The sequence below is a fragment of the Telopea speciosissima genome, chromosome 3 (genome assembly GCF_018873765.1).
Source record: "Telopea speciosissima isolate NSW1024214 ecotype Mountain lineage chromosome 3, Tspe_v1, whole genome shotgun sequence".
In the NCBI taxonomy this organism is placed as follows: domain Eukaryota; kingdom Viridiplantae; phylum Streptophyta; class Magnoliopsida; order Proteales; family Proteaceae; genus Telopea; species Telopea speciosissima.
Window position 1 is genome coordinate 1759335 of NC_057918.1, and position 8087 is coordinate 1767421.

The 8087-nt window shown below is 36.2% G+C and overlaps 1 pseudogene; it reads right to left on the reverse strand.

The window, feature by feature from the left end:
* Positions 1-619: 619 nt before the first annotated feature.
* Positions 620-4102, reverse strand: LOC122653862 (annotated as a pseudogene).
* Positions 4103-8087: the final 3985 nt, after the last annotated feature.

The window sequence follows — 8087 nt, forward strand, 5'->3', positions numbered from 1 at the left end:
GGCTGATTCTGTGATACTGTAACTAAGGTAGATTTGCACCCTGAGACAAATTTCGCTGAGGCTGAAAGTATAGGTAGCGTATATCCACAGATCTCTAGTCCGCTTCTCTTTTCTTTCATACATATCATTATCATTCTTTCTTTCCTCTCCCACAGAGAAGAAAACATATATATATAATGGCAAACTACCAGGAGTATATGGGTGGATATTGAAATCATCCAACCAGGACGATCCATGGGGTAGGAAACTTTATAAGCAAACCAAACAAATGAAGGATGGCAAAGGTGCCACATTCCCTGCAAGTGAATCACTGCATTATGGCATTGGTTGATTCTCCTCTTGGCTTTATGCACCTTAGTTTGTTTCCTAAATGTAGTTGTCAATGAGCCATCAATTTGTTAGAGTTAGGCTGTATGATATTGTTACGATCACAATAAATGTCAAGAGATGGTTTTGTCAACAGCACAGAACCAAGGTCTCTCCAACTTGCCATATATTAAAACCCAAGCAATGGGCACTTCCGTGTACAGGATCGTTTGCTGTCGTTAGTGTACAAGCATCACCAATAATTGCCACAGGAGCAAAAAACCATCCTGAAAATGATGAAAGCTTTCATATGTTAAACAACAATTTCACGCTGGACTACCTTCGACATCAACTTGATTGCAGCAAGTCCATCCACACATATTCTGAGTTTCTTAATGATACGAATTGCATGCCCAGGTGGTGTTCTAAAAACCCCATAAGCTAAGGCTAGTCTCTCACAATGTAGCCAAAGGAGGAGTTTGTTTTCATCCTCCTCCACATCAAGAAAAACAACATTACAGTTGGGAGCACACCTTCCCTTCTAATCTTTATGTTCAACCAAACCAGCATCCCACTGATTATCTGTATATCAGGGTGTGATCTGTCACCCACACTGAAATAGTGAACATTGCTTTGGCTTTCATTCCAGCTAAAGCCTGGTTCCTTCTTAACTCTTTTCATGTATTTCCTTATGGTAACTAAACTGTCCTATCTTCTTGAAATGGGATACATATTTGACAATAACACACAGGTTACCTCACCATGGGGTTCCATTTCAAGGACCCGCTGCATAGAAATTCTCCCAAGATCAATATCATTGTGCATTACGCAGGCACCAAGCAGAGCTCTCCAGACCATAACATTGGCTCAATTGAAATTTCCTCAATGAAACACAGAACCTCATCAAGACGACATGAACACACTAGATATTTATGCATGGGTCAATGCAATAGTCCTGAGCCATGGAGTAAAAATAAGACTGGCCACAATCCATTGAACCCTCTGTTGATAGGCGATAGGACCCCCAATTAAGGTTTTCTTGGGTCTAATCTCTGTTTCCTTCATCTTGTCAATAATCAACAGATCATCTTTACTTAAACCATGTACAGAATATCCTAAGATCATAGAATTCCAAGAAACTTCATCTTGTTCGCTCATAGAATCAAATATGGAGCGGGCATCATTAATGCTTACACACTTGACATACATGTCATTCAAAGCATTACAGACTACTGTGTCTCTATCAAAGATGGTTTTACAATTAAACAGTAGATATGAAACCCTGGCCCCAATGCTGTTAAGGTTGCACAAGCGTGAAGAATACTAGAGTATGTAAATGGGGTTGGCGGCAATTGATAATCAATTATCTCAGAGAACGGTACCAGTGCTTCCTCTACATACCCCAACTCCACATACCCCACAACCAGTGTTCCAAGTCACACCATTTCTTTGTGGTGACCTCACAAACTGTTGGAACGGACAGGGATTGTCCCACCAGTAGGGTCAGGCGTTCAAAATTTTTAATCAAAACAACAAGGAGAAGATCAATGGTTACCTCTAGGTTCACAGTCACAGACCCTCCACGCAATCTTAGCCCTTCCACCAAAGTGTTCTTCTCACCATAGTAGCAACCCGTTCTTGTCGCAGTCAGCCACCACCACCACTAATACCTCACTCATAGGATTTTCTCAAAAACCTAAGTTTTTCCACCACCCACACACTGGGGAGAGGGAGAAATCGATGGGTGTTCTCTATGGAGATTGTGAAATTGTGCTGATAAGAGGGACTCAAGGAAAGAGAAAGGGTGTAATTCTTATCAGTAAAAATCCCCCCATCAACCTTAACCAATTAAGGTGGATTTATTGGCTTTCCATTAAGAATCCAATTTCTATCCAGTTCCTAAAATCATTCTTTATGGGATCTCATCCCATTATGTCATGATTCTAGCATAACACTTGGTCAAGGCATTCTCCCTCTCATCATCTCCTAATAATTGACATGAGATCATATCTCACGTCAAGATTCCAATCCAAAGGATATCCTCGTGGCCAATTCAAATCAGGAAGGGGGAGGATCCTATTGAGATTCCATTCAGCATGTCATGTGTTAGTTCAATGCCACATTCCAAATGTGGCATTTATCAATACATATACAACTAAGTAGGTGTAACCAAAATCTCTCAATTATAGTAGATAATTATGCATCAGTCCCTCCAAATCTGTAATTCTGATTGAACTTTTAAAACATTTCAAAAAATGTGTGCGAAAAATATTAATTAATTTTCACAAACTTACAAACTCTGTGAATCCAGTACATCGATATATAGACAGGGAGACATCAATTGTTGATGTTCCAAATTCATAATGCGTAACCACATCAATAAAGACCCTCAAGTCAAGGGACCAACCCATACACTACTGACAAGAATTTTGTTCCAAATAAACCAACAGTAACGTACATGTGAAATTTCTCGTATGATCCGGTTCAATGTACACACAGTATGTACACTCACACTTGTGCCCTGAAATCTCTATTCCTAAGTACACACAATGCGACAGCCATATGAACGGCAGGTGTCCAGTCCCGTCCCTAGTCATGAACAATTTTAAGTTAAGACCAAAGGACTACCAAGACCATTAAATGAATCACGCTTAATAATTACATAAATTAAACAATTTAATTTAAATAATAAGGTTTAATGGACACACTTCCAACACAAACTATTCATAGAACCCTTCATCATTCCATATTAAGCATAGACAACCATAAGGACATTTCTTATAAAAAATGCCAAACTCACGTCCAACCTCATGACATGGCCAAGTGTTTGCTTCCCTGATACTAGGCCTTCCATAGTTGCACAGGCTAATAAAACACTAGCAAATGTAAACTAATTAGGAACCGCTAAAGCCCTGTCTCAACCTAAAAAATAGCATCAAGGCCTCTTGATCACTCTGAGCATAACGGGCGATTATGAAGCTCCAATGAATCACATGTTTATAGGGCATTTCCTCCAAAACAATCTGAGCATCATTAATATCTGCAGACAAATCAATAAAGCACAGCCTACATATCGTTCCAGCACATACCAAGTTTTAAGGCACATCCATGAACGCTCCTGGCCCAAGTCAAAAGAAGGCAGGCAGACACAGGCCTTAAGTGAACTAACAAAAGTGAATTCGTTGCTGACCTTCCTCATTTGGTAGAAGAGTTCCAAAGCCTCATCGATATATTCATTTTCTGCATAGCAGGCTATCATCCCGGTCTCCACACACTGAATAGGCATCAATAAGAGCAGTTGCAACAAGGGTGCATCAATAAGAGTAATTGCGAATAAGGTGTTTGATTCATGGCCAAGCTTGAAAATGCAGGCATGAATTTGCCAACAAAGCTCTGCGAAACCCATACGAGCAACTTTGGAATTGTTGTAAAGACAAGTGGATTAAGCTCGTGATCCTCTCTATGAAGCCTGATGAACAACTCCATTGCCTCATCAAATTAGAGGGGTTGTGCATAACCTTTAATGAACACTATTTTTGTCCCACATTCCATCAATGATCTACAAAGTTTGTACCACCCAAGAGGCCTACTTTCACATACATGTTCAGAAAAAAACGTTCCAAGCAAACAATTCAAACAGTTGCCAACCTCTAAAGGATATTACGATGGATTCCCATCCCCACTTCCTCGCATTGCCATTGCTGGTGCAGCCCTGCAACAGCCAAGCGTATGCACGAGAAGTTGGTTTTTGTATATACCGTGTTGGTTTTTCGGGGCGCAGCTCCTCTACTCTCATTAGAGTTAAAAGATCAAACCATTTCAAAATTTGTAGTAGTTACATGGATTTCAATCCCAAAATTCATTGGTGGAATACTTCTCAGGAATGGTAGGTTTACTCTCATACTGCTCAGAAAACTAATGATATGAGATCAGGGTTTTAAAATGCTGAATCGGAGACGGAATAGGACAGTGGCGATTCCAATACGGATCAGGTCGGAATCGGCCTTTAAAAGCCCTAGACTCGATCCATAGATTCAAAAAACAAGAAAATATGTAGGGTTTTGAGTGTGAATCGGCCATGTCAAATTGGTCGAAATTGGGATCAGTCATGGCCGTTTCTCGATTCTCATTATAGGCAGTTTTTACTCTACTCCAGGTAGCCTTCTTCGTGACTCGAACTCATGACGTGGTGATGAAACGTTATAAATCAAGTCTTTTAACCTATCATATACTATGCTGGTCCAATCTAACACCCATACACTAGAGTAGTTCCATTAGACACATGACAGAAATGATAAATATTGTTTTTCTATATATATATTTGAAAAATGTGCAAAATAATAATACTTTGGATAATGATATAATGATAAGTCATTTTCAATTATTTTTTAGGGAAAGCGAATGCTACCTAATCACATGCAGCATGTGGCCCTACATCAATTATTTTTTTGGATATCCAATGTACAATTTTATTAAATGTTGGATACCCTAGATGTCATTTATCCATTCTTTTATTATTATCATCTTTCCTTTTCTTTTTTAATTATATTTTATCCAAAAGATGACATCTGGTGGGAGGGGAGATGATAGAATTATCTTTAGTTTTATTAATATATTAATCAATCTCACTAATTAATAAAGTGAAAAATCTAAAATTTAAAGGAGTATCTAAAATCTAAAATACACATATATTGGTGTATTTAGAATTTGATACATTAATTAAATGTCTCTTGTCTTATCTCTATCAATTCATACATTAACGGTATCAATTGTTCCATTAATGACTTTCGACTTTTTGAAAATTCTTTTTATCTCTGCATTAAATTAATGTATTAAATAATTTATTGAAAATAAAATAAGGGTACAAATCTATTGAATAAGAAAATCCCAATAATTAATGGAAAATAATTTATTGTCACCAAAGTGATGAACTAACAAGCTATAACCTTAGTGTTTTTGCCCCTTGTCATATTCCTACAATATATTAATATAATATTTAATGTAGAGGTAAAAATAGATTTTCAAAAAACTGAAAGTATTTAATGCAACATTTAATCCATATCTTGTTTGAAAATCTCTATTTACCCTTACAATAAATAACTTTTAGGAATAAATAAGGGATAAAAATGCAATGTTACAATCTTGTTGTAACCAGCCTTAGTTACAAGAAGATTTTCACATTCTTAGTAGCACCTTATTAATTGATGAATCGCTCTCTCTCTCTCTCTCTCTAATAATTAATAAATAATGCCGCATGTATAATACTATGCCACTAACACTAGGAAAATGTATGATATCAATGAGAAAATCCATCACATATGCCTATCGAAAAATATCGACAAGTCCCAGCTAAAGATATTTAACAATAAAAATATATCACGAGTAGATATAACTCTTATTCTTCCCAAAATTGTAGTAATCAATCATCGCTTCTGTCTCTCCACTTAACAATATCAAATGACAAACCTCTAGGTAAGAAAATAATAACTGTCACAATCCAGGTTTATCGAAATGTCATACAGAAAATATGACTTTCGATTCGATAACTTAAAATGTTTTCCAAAACATTCAGAAATAAATATTAATACAAATTAATATTTTAAAAACTTTTTTATATATATTATATAAAACATGAATGAATCTGGATTTTCATTTAATCACGTTCAGATATTCTCTCTTTAACATTCACCTAATATGAGAGTGGATTCCTTCTTGTACATATTTCTTTCATCTACAATCAACATTATGAATCTAATACATCAATAAATAATTAAATAGTCCAAAGGAAATTACCCTTTGGTACATCAAAACCCATAATGTTTAGCAACAATGATAATGATTTATTAGGTTTGGAGACCAATAGAAAACTACCAATGAGAATATTATCTTCAAATAACTGATAATATTTCATTCAAAATTCTCATGTGAATGAAAATTTTACAATAACAACTTTTGATAAAGACATGATGATAAGTCTCCTTCAACTATTTAAAAAATCTTTGTTATTATTTTTTTTAAAATAAGATAAGGCCACATGGAAAGAAGGTTACAAGTTATAGGTGTATTTATTTTTTAATGAGCATAAATGTATCATATATATATATATATATATATATATATATATATATATATATATATAGGTGAAAACAAAAGAAAAGTAATTAAACATAAGGTGAATATACAGTGTTTGATATATCCTGCGAGTACGTATTCCTCGCCAAGTTCCTAGCTATAGTTAGACACAACTTATCACCAGTCATCGAAAACTGTATATCTTGGGTATGGTCCGAAATATACAAAAGGTCCTTAAATAAAACCCATGGCCATGAACATTTGGTTGGAGATGGAAGAGTATCCGTAATCAACTTGTGATCAACCCAAACTTCTTTTATCTTCAACCCAATGCTGGCAGCATGGTCACACCCTTTCTGATGAGCAAAAAGAAGGGCCACTAATTCTGGTGAATGTGGAATAGTTCCTGTATCAAAAAACTTTAGTTTGACAGCAATAAAAAAGAAATAGGACCATCCAGCTGTAGTTACTCCAATTCTAGAGTATCCTGCACAGATTAAAACAGGAAAGTTATGCCAAGGTAATTTAAAAGAAGAAAGAGAAATTGATAATGTATCAACGTTATCCATTACATCCAAGGATGGAAAGGTGGGGGGGGGGGTTAAGTTCAAATCCGAGATCCACTGTTGAATATTTTTCAAAACCCATAATGGGTTAGGCTTTTCCAAACACACTAAAACCCTATTTCTAACAACCCAAATGAAGTAACAGGTGATAAAAAAGACACTAAAAAACCAGAGGAGAAGATGTTTATCTGACTTGAATTGGAGAAAAAAGATCAGGCAAGCAGATTTCATATCATTCAAGGCTATGAAATCGGTTCTTAGCCTCAAAGGACCTCCCGCCCAAATGTGTTTGACCAAATCACAAAAAAAGAACAAGTGCCATGATGATTCAACACCAGTTCCACAAAGAGCATATGTGGAGTCCATCTAGATCCATTTGGAGAGAGTAGCCTTAGTGGGAATTCTTGCATTTAACAAACGCCATACAAAGAATTTAAATTTAGGGTGAATCTGAATTTTCCAAAAGAAATTCCACCAAGTAACATCAACATCAGAAACATTAGTGCAATGTGATTGAAGTTCGAGAGCAACTAATTTGGTGGTTAAGATACCATTTTTAGATTTGATGCACCACCATTTGTCATCAGATGCAGAAATACCAATGGATTGTATACGGGTAGATATAGATGGAGGGATGCAAGAATTAAGAAGGCTAGAATCCCAAAGATTACTTTGTAAAAACGACTAAACAAGCTTAGATTTGTCAATAGAAGATATCGGACAGGAAGATAATGCAGAAAGGTTACCTGTTAAGTCGGGAATCTATTTATCATACCAGAAATAAGTAGAAGATCCATTGCCCAGTTTTTTGAGCACCAGTTTGTCTAGATTAGGTATAACATGTGAAATGCTATGCCACACCCATGATCCTTTTCGTCTTTTGACTGAGGGATCGAACAAAGATTGGTTATGGAAATATTTAGCTTTGAATAATCGGGTCCATAAAGATTGGGGCTTAGTGATCAGTCTCCATCCCAACTTCGTCAAAAGGGCAGTGTTATGATGTTTTGCCTTCCGAAAACCAAGCCCCCCATGACTTTTAGGGGTGCACATTTTATTCCAAGAAATAAGTGTGGTATTTTTTTGCCAGCCGTTACCATTTCCCAGCCAAAAATTGAGACACAAGGAATCCATTTTGCAACA